Raw genomic sequence first — 12,601 nt, 5'->3', positions numbered from 1 at the left:
TCCCATTTGAAATGGAGTGGGGGCTGGGGTGGTCTCAGGTCTCCTCGCTTTGATATCTGCCAGCTGGCAGGCACAGCTGCTGATCCTGCACAGGCCTGGCCTCTTACTGCTTTGTAAGTCACTTCCCTGACTTTCCTGAGCAGGGCTCAGCTTGATCCCTGGCTCAAGCTCCCTTTGAAACTCATTCTCCCTTTGAAACCTCCAAATTGCCACTGCAGGACTGGGAACAGAGCTCAGACCTCTTAGCCCCTCCTCCTGGGACTCCAGTTTGAAAGCAGCAGATTGAGGAGGTGTGTCTCAGCCTCTGGGGTCACGTGAGTCAACCTCTGCAGTCAGCCTGTTCTGTGTACATGGCTGTGTGTCTTCAGTGAGTTTTCTAGAGGACCATGCTCACCCTGGTGTCACGGTCATCCTCCCAGCCAAGCAAGGTCACATGCTCCAAGGAAATAGTTGTGGTTGCCTCTGGGATCCCAGTGCTTGGAGGACCCAAATCGAGATTCTGAGTGATGCTTTGTTTAGGTGGGAATCCAGGAGCCTGGCTTCCCTAGGCTCAATCTACCAACCTAACTCACTCCCCAAAGGGTAGACAAGAAAGTCTTGGTTCAGGAAAGGCTGGGCCACATCCTGAGACACAGAGGGACTCACATTTCCATTGCTTCTACCCAAAGTTCATCATGTGGAACCTCTAGAAATCTCTCTTTTACCCCATCCTCTCGGAGGGGCCCCGGTAGAACAGAGAGAGGCTGAGTTACTGCTGTAGAGCACTAAACCCCGGGTGTGATGAGGCAGAGGCCAGCAGAGGTTGGAAGCAGACAAGGAAGCCCAGCACCAGGTGGGAAAGGGGATTTGTGCTGTGGAAATGTGCTATGCTTTAGGCTCACTGGAACACAGTGGGATGCACTGTGATCTCTCCTAATGGCTTGGAGCTAGAGACTCATGGAGGAGAGCATGTGAGGACCTCTGGACACTCCCATCCCACGCTTGTGAGAAAGGGGTGCATGTAGCACGGGGCCTCAGCATCCTCTGCAGCCACCACTGCTGTTTCTCAGTTGCTCTGTGATCCTTCTGGCCTTAGGAGCAGCCACTGATTCTCCTGTCCTCTTTGTTTAGAGAAGACTCTAGGACCCCTGCAGATGGAGGCAGCAAAGGGCTGATGTCAAGTCTAGAGAGCAAGACTCTTATGGGTGTGACCCCAGAGCAAGAGCAGGAAGCCCACATTGACTAGAGAACCTAAAGAGTATCCTCTGGGCCCCACACCAGGCAGCAAGGAGGGTTTGTACTGTGGAAATGTGCTGTGTCCCAAGCTCGATTTAACATGCCAGGGTACACAGTGGTCTTGCCTAAAGGCTTGGAGCAGAGACAGACCTACTGCTGCAGCGCCTGAGTTCTGGGGGAGCACAGGACAGCACAGTGCCGTGCCACAAGCACCACAGTCCTCCTCCTACCTTGCCATCTCAATCTGGAGACATGAAGCACTGGCCTGTTCTTACCCAGCCCCCCCTACCACCGCCTCAGCTCTTAGAGGACCACTGAAAGTGAGAGGCCAATCCTGGGTAAAAGTAAGGAGTCATTTTAGAGGTGAGAACCGGCTAGACACATCCAGGGCTTTGTTCACGGTGAACAGACAGGCTAAGGCTTTCTGCTACTACTCAAGGCTCTGCCTATGCTCCTGACTTGATACCGACCACAGTGCTCAGTCTCCCTTTGCCTGACTATATGCAACTAATCCAACGGATGGGTGTGTGCACACACACAATCAAATGCACAGCCACTTACATGCAGTTGCACACATGTAATCAAATACATAAGCACACATCCCCGAAAGGCACATGCAGGTGTGAGCACTTTTCGTCTGCTTCCCATTGGTTCTTGGATTCTTCTGTCTTGGCTGCAGGCAGCTGCTCTCAGCCGACAGTAGGGGTATCCTGCTTATGTCTCTGACACTGCCCTCTCTAGCAGTGACATCTCTTATAAATGGCCTCTCCGTCATGCTATGAAAGGATCCATTATTGCACAGACTAAGATGGCCATGTTATAGATGGGCGGCAGCTGTCCCACAGGCAAAAGCTCCCTGCAGTGGGGGTGGGGGTGTGAATTAGACAATGGAGCAGTGAGGGGGAGAGGATACCCTCCATTTCCCAGCAGTTGTTCCAGTCCGGGTCTGAGATTTTAGTGCAACGCACCCAGGAACATTTGAGAAACGTCTTTGCCAAGAAAAGCAACGATTTTAAAGACAGGGCAAAAATAAAAGCATTGCAGCCAGGACAAACTGGAAAAGGGTCTCAGAGCTAGACACTGATGTCACTTGACCCAGCAGCATCGTCATTCCTCAGTGGGTAACCAGAAACAACAACAGCAACAACAACAACCTCTCTCTCTCTCTCTCTCTCTCTCTCTCTCTCTCTCTCTCTCTCTCTCTCTCTCTGGCACACACCAGGGGACCCCCCCCCCAAAAAAAAACACTTAAGAAGCACCACTTACAGGTACACAGCACACACAGGTCCGCCAGGTAAGAGGTAACATCCTCCTGGGAGAGAGTCACCTCCATCTAAGGATGCTCCTGGGTGAATTTCAGCACAATGCTATGAAGTGCAAACCCCACGCCTAGTGGGTCCTTAATACAGACTTAAGAACCAATGAAGGCTATCCTTATTAACACCAGAGTCCTCTGCTAAGCTCTGTGGGGGAAGGACCAGGCCTGGGATGGTCAACTGGGCCATCTATCAGAGCTGGGTGTTGGTTGTGTGTAATAGCTCCACAGAGGTCATAAATATGTAGGAACCCAACATCACATACTGATTTAGATCCTGTGGCTATTGTATGGTGGGCCCCAGTAGCAGGATGGGCAGCCTAACAGCCTGCCCCTTAGTGCATCATCTAGAAGCTTACCAAAGGCCAGAGGGGACCTTTCTATGTGTAATAATTGCTCTAGGAAGGGACAGCATCCCTTCAGTGTCTACATTTAGAGAACCATTGCTAAACTACTGTGCCTTTGTATTTTTTAATTGATATATATGAAGCTAGTAAGAAGATATATTCTTTGCGTTAATATATATATATTACACACACACATGCATAATCCTGTGTGTGCACAATGCTCATAGACTGTGGGTGTATTCTGAGAAGAGCAGTTTATCCTTAGATTTAATATCGACACCATCCCTTCTGGCCTGCCTGAGCCACAGAGCACTGGAAACAGCCTGTGACCGTGCTCAGGAGAGAGGCTGCTCATTGGCATTCGGGTGCAGGCTTCATGAGGAGCTGTAAATTTGAGGCTGCTGACAGTTAATCTCATACTCTGTGAGCTTCCAGACCCTGAGCTAGAAGGAACACAGTCCCTGGAGATCCAGCCCCAACCCCGAGGATCAAGTGGGACCAGACAGTTTGTTTGGGCCAACAGGAAGATGCCACCAGCAGCCTCATCCTGTCTGCTCCTCGTATGGGAGAACAGGGCCACTCCAGCCAGGATGTATTGAGCATCAAATGCAGGCTTGTTCCAGCTCAGCAGAGGGGCTAATCAGGACAAGGGCTGCTCCTTATAAGGGGTTCAGGGGACAAGGCCATCCCTGAAAATTTAACTTCTACTTTCACAGTGCCTCCAGCACAAAAGGAATCACAGACATTTTAGAAGGAAACAAGGAAGAAAACATCTGCAGCTTAGGACAAGGCAATATTTTCTTTTCCCTCACACCAGAGAGTTCACTGCTAAAAAAGCTCACACACACACACACACACACACACACACACACATGTATATATATATATATGTATATATGTATAAATATATACATACACACATATATGTATATATATGTATATATTTATACATACACTTAATACATACACTTACACATACACCTACACATGCATGTATGCCTGGGTTAATGTGTGTGCATACATGTCTATGTGTGTGGGCACATGTATGCACATGGAGGTGGTGCCCAGAGATTGACATCTGGCTCTTCCTCCATCACTATCTACTTTATATGTTGAAGAGGGCTCTCTAACTGAAGCTGGGGCTTGCCAGCTTACTCTGTGGACCTCTGCCTCTGCCTTCCATCTTGAGAAGCTATAGGCTGCCACACTTACCCAGGATGCATGTGTAAGCTGAGGATCGAAACTCCAGTTCTCATACTGGCATGATAAGCGCTTTACTGGCTGAGCTGTACCCCTGGCCCAAGTTGATAAATTAGACTTCATCAAAATTATAAGCTCTTTATGGCATGCTTTCAAGAGACTCAAGAGAAACAAAGGATTGGGGGTGGGCATGGTGGGTAACACCTGTGGTACCAACATAGAAGGCAGAGGCAAGAGAAATGCTATTAGTTTGAGATCAGCCTGGGCTACATAGTGAGTGCCTGGACTTCATAGCAAGAAAGTCTCTCAAGACTCAATCTCTCTCTCTCTCTCCCCCTCCCTCTCCCTCTCTTTCCCTTTCTCTCCCTCCCTCTCCCTCTCCTTCTCCCTCTCTCCCTCCCTCTCCCTCTCCTTCTCCCTCTCTCCCTCTCTCTCTTCTCCCCCCCCCCCATGTGCAGGCATATGTGTAAGGATGCATGTGTACATGTATGCACACGTGTTGGGGGAAGATCAGAAGACAACCTCAGGTGTTACTCCTTAGGTACCATCCACCTATATTTTTGGGCTGAGTTCTCTCATTGGCCTGAAACTTGGGCTGTCCAGGGAGTGACTTCCTGGGATCCCCCTGTCTTGTCCCCCATTGCTGTGGTTACAAGTACATAACACAATACTTGACTTTTTAAAATGTGGACTCTGGGAATCCAGCTCAAGTTCTCCTGTTTGCACGGCAAGCTCTGTATCAATAAATCATCTCCTGAAGAAGCCTTTTTTGTTTTGTTTTGTTTTGTTTTGTTTAAAAGCATGAGGAAATGCTCTTGGATTTTATACATATGTAGGGAAAAACAAATGTATCTAGACTATATGTTAAAAAAAATATAATCACCACATTAGGAGAATATAACAAGCAGCCCATTTCAAAAAATGGGTAAAAGAATATGAAGAGAAACATTGTCAAAGAAAATATACAGATGGAAAATCAACACAAAAAAGACACCCAACACTGTTTGTCATTAGAAAAATGCAAACTACAGCCAAAATAAGACAGTGCAAAACTAACCATGCAAATCCCCACAGAGTAACAGGAGTGTTCTCCCGCATTGCCAGTGGGAATACAGACAGGTGTGCGACAGCACTGAACAGTTTCCTATAAAATTAAACATGGCATTCCCAGGCACTACAGAAGTTCCGGCCTAGGTATTGTCCCAAGAAGAATGAAGGCTCTCATTCATTAGAACATTCACACAAGCACCACGGTAGCTCTGCTCATAATTGCTCCAAATTGGAAGCATCCCTGATGACCTTCAGCTGCAGATGCTTCGAAATAAAAAGGGATGTACTGGTCAGCCACAAAACAGTTCAGAGGAAAGCCAGGCCCTAAAGCTTCAGATTATGTGATTCTATTTCTATGACTTGAAATGGCAAAGCTTACGGGAGGAAATAGACAAGGGCTACCAGGCTATGCTGAGGAGCTTAATAATAGAGGACTAATGAGGGGGGCTGTCTGTCTGTCAAGATGGTGGTGGACAATGTGTCATGCATGTATCAAATCCCAGAGGATGCTTACTGCACATCACAAACAGTAAACACCACTACATGTGGAATTTTTAAAAAATCAGATTTTAGGATAAAGAGAATACATGCTGTCACAAAGGACCCCAAACATTAGGGACAGAGCATAACTGCCCTGAGAGAAGAAGAGGGAGAAAGACTCCCCACATTATTGTGCTGGCTGGTTTTATGTCAACTTGACACATGCTATAGTCATCAAAAAGGAGGGAGCCTCAACTGAGAAGATGCCTTTATAAGATCTATAAGCAAGCCTGTAGGGTATTTGCTTAATAATCCATGGGGGAGGGTCCAGCCCATTATGGATAGTTCCACTCCATGGTGGTGGTCCTGGGTTCTATAAGAAAGCAGACTGAGCAAGCCATGATGAGAAAGCCAGCAAGCCAAAACCCTCCATGGCCTCTGCATCAGCTCCAGCCTCCAGGTGCCTGGCCTGTGTTAGTTCCTGTTCTGACTTCCTTTGATGATGAACAGTGATATGGAAGTTTAAGACAAATAAATTCATTTCTCTCCAATTACTTTGGTTATGGTATTCATCACAGCAATGGTAACCCTGACTAAGAAAGAATTGGTACCTAGATAGTGGGGTATTGCTGTGACAGACCTGACAATGCTGTTTTGTGGAGGACTGTGGAAGGACTTTGCAATGTTGGACTGGAAAGGCTTTTGGATGTTCAAAACATGGTGAGCTGTTCTGTGGGAGCTTGGAAGAATAGAGTTTTGAAAAAAACGCAGATGTTGGAGACCTGGCTTTCGAAGTGCCAGGGGGAAGTTGGATCTATCAGGAGGTATGTGTCTTTGATGGAGTAGGTGTGACTTTTTTGGAGGGGCCGTGTCACTGTGGGGGTGAGCTTTAAGGTCTCATGTACGCTCAAGTATGGCCAGAATCAGTCTCTCCTGGCTGCAGTGGATCCAGATGCAGAACTCCTTCTCCAGCTAGCACCATGTCTGCCTGGACACTGGCATGCTTCCATGATGATAATGGACTGAACCTCTGAAACTGTAAGCCAGCCCCAGTTAACTGTTGAGCTTTATAAGAGCTGTCTTGGTCATGGTGCCTCTTTGCAGCAACAGAACCCTAACTAAGACAAGCCCCACTGAAGTGAAACGTTTGCTTTGCTGGGACAGTTGATGCTCGTTCCCTGGAGCTGAGAAGTTAGCGGTGACTAAGAAGACCAGCATCATTGACATGAAATCTTCTGGGAAGTGTTTCCTGGGGTCAGTCCACAGAAGCTGTGTTCTAGAGGCAGCCAAAGTTGTACCTTGCACCAGCAGCCAAACTTGACACTGTTGAAAGTCACTCAGGTTGTACAGGGTTTGAAGGCATGAAGGGGTCGTGCAGAGCAGCTGAGGCTGGCACTGGGAGAGGCCAGGGAAGGCTATTGTTTATGGTACAGCTCAGTAGCACTTGAAGCTCCAGGATTGAAGGGGTCATGAAGAAAATTCAAGGCGTGGCATCATTAAGAGAGCCTACTGGTAAAAGTACAACCCAGTTGCAGCAGAGACTCCAGTAATTTGGAGGTGCTGGTACTGTGGGGAGACCACTACCAACAGCGGCAGTGATGGAGTGGAGCTGGCCCGGGCCTAGAAGACAATGCTGTATGTGCTGGAGAGGGCAGAGGCAGGGAAGTGACCCAAGCCCCTTGAGGAGCCCAGACATTGGACATTGAGTTATTTACACAGTTGGAGTTTGGTTTTGATTAGGTTTGATTGTGTCTGTGCCCTGGTGCTTCCTTCTTGAAGTAAGAAAGTGTTTCACTGGAGCCCACAGTTGACTTTGAACTTGTAGAGAGACTTTGGATTTTAAAAGAGACTGAATTTTAAAGTTTTTGAATTTGTAAAGATTGTGGGACTTTTTAAGTTTACTAAATGTTTTACATTGTGATGTTTATATTAATGTGTGATCTTCGGGACAAACAAGAAAGGAAAGGTTGTGGCTTACTGGGATGTGTTTGTGTGTCAAGTTGACAAGGTCAGTTGTTCTGACTAGTTTTACAGCAACTTGATACAAGCTAGAATCATCAAAGAGGAGGGAACCTTAATTTAGGGAATGCCTTCATAAGATCAGGGTGTGGGCAAGCCCATGAGGCATTTTCTTAGTGTATCTTGGAGGAAGGCCCAGTCCAGTGTGGGTGGTGCCACCCCTAGACTGGTAGTCCTGGGTTCCATAAGAAAGCAGGCTGAGCAAGCCACGAGGAACAAGCCAGCAAGTGGAACTCCTCCATGGCCTCTGCATCAGCACTGGCCTCCAAGGCCCTGATTTTCCTTGATGATGAACTGACATGGAAGTGCAAGCCACATAACCCTTTCCTTCCCTAACTGCTTTGGTCATGGTTTTACCCCAGCAATAGCAATGCTGACTAAAACAGTTATTTTGGGGAAAAACATTTTTGTGTGGACACTGTAAGACCAAGGAGGACAAGACTGTACACAGTGCTGCATTCTCAGTAGTGAGCTTGTGTCTTCATGACTCTGAGGTGACATATATACAGAACTGAACAATAAACAAATGCAGCGCAGAGTAAGAGACACAAGCCCTGCCACTGTCAAAGCAAGAGGTTGGAAAGGGGGAAAGAGGGAGGTTAGAGCAACTCTGGCATTGTTGGTCTGAATCTGGGGGTGTGGTTATAAACTCATGGCATTATAATAGCAATGATAGATGATAGGTGAAGAGATAGAAGTAGATAGATAATAATGGAGAAATATAAATAACTAACACATTGTCTATGTCTATTACTGTCCAAATGAGGAAGACCATCTATGAGGGCCAGCTCTGCCATGCTCCCAGCATCCTCACCTACCCAGTTTTCCCTTCCATCCTGGTTCTGTTTTCTCCTCAGTTTGACACAAGCTAGAGTTATTTAAGAAGAGGGAACCACAACTGAGAAAATGCCTTCATAAAACTGGCCTATAGACAAGCCTGGGGGTGGGGGGAGCATTTCCTCAATTAGCGGTTGATGTGGGAGGGCCCAGATCATTGTGGATGCTGCCACCATAGGCTGGCAGTTGGAGAGATGGCTCAGGGGTTAAGAGCATAGGCTGCTCTTCCAGAGGACACAGGTTCCTAACAACCTCATGGTGGCTTACTACCATCCATTACTCCAGTTCTAGGGATCCAACATCCCTGGCACTGACAGCATCGGGCATGCACTTTGTTCACATGCAAACATGTCAGTAAAACACTCCATGCACATTGAAAAACAAACAAAATAGGAAGAAGGGGAGGGGAAAAGAAAGGAAGGCTGAACAAGCTGAGAGGATTGAGCCATTGAATGCCACTCACTCCTCCATGGTCTCTGCATCAGTTTCTGCCTCCAGGTTTCTGCTCTGCTTAACTTCATTCCCTGACTTCCTTGGATGATGGAGACTACATAAAATAAACCCTTACTTCCCAAGTTGTTTTTAGTCATGGTGTTTATCGCAGCAATAGAAATTCTAATATATTCTACATTTTGGAACTGTCCAGATTTAAAGCTCAGAAACTTCAAATCCCAGAGGTCCACCTGGCCACAAGTGTAGGAATGGATCAACACAAGGACAACCAAAGGGACAGGCATACTCTGTCACCTAAGGGCCTTTCCAGGAACTTAGGGCTGTCTCCATAGGAAGATGGCATTGAGCAGATCTATGTCTACAGTCCTTCGTTCAGCTACCAGCAACCTTTAAGGCCAGGCACATAGGATCTGAGATTGGGATTGTTCTGGCCAAGCAAGTAGAAAACAAACAAACAAACAAACATTTAAACATTCCACAGACCTTTTAAGTACAAAGGCACACAGCAGGAACTTAGATGCCCAGAGCATCTCTAGCCTGTTGCTTAGACACACAGTTTGCTTGGTTGGAGTGCCCTCATGTGGTTCATGTTGGCATTTCCTGTAGCACTGAGCCAGGCAGTCTCTGTGCCTATAGACACTAGAGACCACAGAGGACTCATTATGCCCTGAATAGGGGGCCTGACTCCACACTGGAGACCAGAAAATGATCTAAGAATATGCATCTGAATGTGAAGTAAAAGATGAACAAATACCTCCTACCCCCACTGAACAGACAGGCCTTACAATCTCTCCAGAACAAGGCTGTCTCCTGAGATTCTCCTGCACAGCCCCACCAGGGCGCATGCCCATATCCCTGGGGAGAGGCTTGGCCGGAAGACCATCTTGCTGAGTGGCTCATCAAAAGCCAGCTCACGGTCTATGGGGTATGCTAGTCTTCCTAAGCAACAGACAGTCTTGTTTAGAGACTCAGATTGTGGAAGAGAGGCTCAGCTTAGAGGGCTCAGCCTGCAGGGCCTCCCAGAGCAGAAAGACACGTGGAAGAGATGGCCACAGGGCCAACACATGGGTGCTCATGAGGAGAAGCATGTGCACAGGAGAAAGCATTCCTTGTTACATGGCATTTCTTTTTTACTGTAGCTGAAGAGAGGGCTAGCCTCTACCACTCTGGAGCATGTGCTGGGTCTCCATATGTGACCTTCTCTAAGCTCCCATCCTAGCCTTCATAAACTTCTGTCCCTAGGCTCAGCAATAGGTTCCACATGTTCCCTGGTAAGTTCTAGGCTCTGCTCTGTCAGTGGCAGGACAGGCGGCCTCACCAGGACCACTTATAGGGAAACCGCGATACATTCTTAGGTGGTAGGGATGTCTCTGCTGAACAGGCCATACTGGAGTCAAACACCCCACTGCAAGCTGTAGGTAGCCCTGGGTGTGAAGACTTGGAAGTAGGCAAGCTCCATCCCTCAAAGGAAGCTGACACATGCTGCAGCAGGCCTCCATGTCCCAAGAGATACACACACCCAGACAGTGTGTTCCCCATTCCCAGAGCCTCAGAGTGCCTCTGGGAGGTCTTTTCCTCAGGCCCCTCCTCCTCACAATGGTCTTGCTGTGGCCCAGAGGGGACCAAGCTCTTTTGATTTGTCACAGGGCCTGGAGCCAACAGGATCATCTTGTCATGGAATCTGTTCAAAACACAGGATAGCTAGGGCTGTCATCCTGGCTACTCAGAAGGTCGAGTCAGCAGGATCACAATGTCCACTCCTGGGGTTCAAAGTGAGTTCTGGGAAACTTAATGGAGCACTCATTAAAAATAAAAGGTAGAAAAGGTTAGGGATATAGCTCAAGAGTAGAGAACTTTTCTCTAACGTGCCAGGCGCTGGGTTCAATCTGTGCTATATGTGTAGTGGATTGGTTTTGCCCACACTGTCGCTGCTTCTGCCATCTTCAGTGGGAACTGGGCAGGGTGGAGCACTTTGTATGACAAGGATGAGCTTCTAGTTTGTAGAGATGGGGAGGAGGGTGCTCTATGTTTGTTTGAGCTCACCACTGCACTAGGGACAGGGAAATCCCCACTATGTGAGGGGGACAAGGAAGCTCCCACTATGTGAGGGGTCTGACCACAAATGAAGTAGAAAGCTTCTGTCTCAGTTTTGCTAGCAGCGGGGTAGGGCTGGAGTGTGCTAGCCATGGTAGCATCCTTGGAGAGTGCTGGCATGTGAGTTAGCAGGAAGAGGGGACAGTGAGGAGCCTATGTCTGTGGGCTACTTCTATAAGTGGACATGGGAGCCTCCCCCCCGCCCAGCCTATTGCCCACTGGCCCACATAGCCACTCAGGCTCCTCTGGCAGGGGAGACCTCGTTCATATCTCAAAGGGCACATTCAATCAAGCTGAAAGAGTAGGCTTCAAATAGTGCGGGAAGGAAGGCTGTCTCCAGTGGACAGATGTTGCCACCTACCTTTGGGCCACTGTACTGTGGCTACCTTCTGAGGCTCATGGACCCTTAGGTGCATCTTGTCTTCGCCCTCTCTCCTGGACTGTTGCTTATGTGCACAGGCTGTGGACGAGGCCATCTTCAGCAACCTTCATCACCTGTCCTTGCCACCTGAGGTTCTCAGGCTAGGCCCATCTGCTGAGGGTCTTCCAGGCTAGGAGGGCCACAACTCCACCATATTTTGGCTGTGCTTTGATCCACACTCTTCGAGGCCAGGCCTCTGCATACTCATCCTATACACTCCCTGACTTCTTCTCTGATCTTTCCTCTGTGTTCCTGGCCAGCAGTCGGGGATAGGATTCTAGCCTTTGTGTCTGGGAGTAGGGTAGGAGGCCAGTAGGAGGTCATGACTCTATCTGTCCTCACAGAGATGCCAGTGTAACAGAACAAGCTTGGGCATGGGGTCTGTCCAACAGCAAGTGCTCAGGACCACAGTGAGTGACTACAGTGTGACACCCAGGGACACCATTGAGACCACAGACTTCATCTTGCCATTGAGGTCAAGTCTGGGCAGTTCTGAGATCTTCTTCCAAGAGTACTGATGGTCACTACGGGAATGAGGGGGGAGGGTGTCCAGTGTGGGCTCCAGCACAGGAGCAATTCTTACCCCTGCACAGCAGGGAACATTACACAATGCTGTGGTTAGGGTGGGGCCTACTCTCTGGGCTGAAAGTCACCAGCAGCCAAAGCTAGACCTCTCCTGGAGAAGTGCTAGTCAGCAAGACCAGTTCTAGTCCTGGCTCACCCCAAGTGGACAGTGGCTGCAGGTCACAGTGCTTTTGCCCTCATCCTCCACAAGGCGGGGCACAGAGCCCAAACACGCCCAAGTCTTCAGTGTTGAAATGCAATTTCCCACGATTTCTCTGGCACCTGCTGCTCTCTGGTCCCATTAGAGAACAAAGGTCCGCCTTCGCAGAGGGCTAGGAAGAAAGAGATGGGGTGGGGGTGGGGCACAGGACTTAGCAGATGAACAGAGATAGCAGATATGACTGTTGTTCCCCTGAGGAAGATTTCTCTGCACCCTCTGAATAGCAGGACCAGGGCCCTAAGATGAACAGTGTCACTATGTCCCAAGTGTGACATAACACACTTGAGCAGAGAGTGGTGACCAAGTGTGGCCTTTGTGTGCAGCCAGAGCAATGGCTCTACATTTGTACCATTTCCACGATTGAAGGGTGACCCAGTAACTTGGGG

The 12,601-nt window shown here is 48.4% G+C and overlaps 1 protein-coding gene across 3 annotated transcripts in view; it reads right to left on the bottom strand.

The window, feature by feature from the left end:
• Jakmip3 (Janus kinase and microtubule interacting protein 3) overlaps positions 1–12,601 on the bottom strand; it is a 114,628-nt gene that overhangs the window by 6,213 nt on the left and 95,814 nt on the right. For all 3 annotated transcript variants that reach the window (XM_031388675.1, XM_031388676.1, XM_031388674.1), the window contains one exon: positions 11,372–12,327. The gene's annotated coding sequence lies outside the window, so the exon portion shown is untranslated. The remainder of the gene's footprint in view (positions 1–11,371; positions 12,328–12,601) is intronic.

Source organism: Mastomys coucha, unplaced genomic scaffold (assembly GCF_008632895.1).
Source record: "Mastomys coucha isolate ucsf_1 unplaced genomic scaffold, UCSF_Mcou_1 pScaffold21, whole genome shotgun sequence".
NCBI classification, from domain to species: domain Eukaryota; kingdom Metazoa; phylum Chordata; class Mammalia; order Rodentia; family Muridae; genus Mastomys; species Mastomys coucha.
This window is presented reverse-complemented; position numbering and strand designations above follow the sequence as displayed.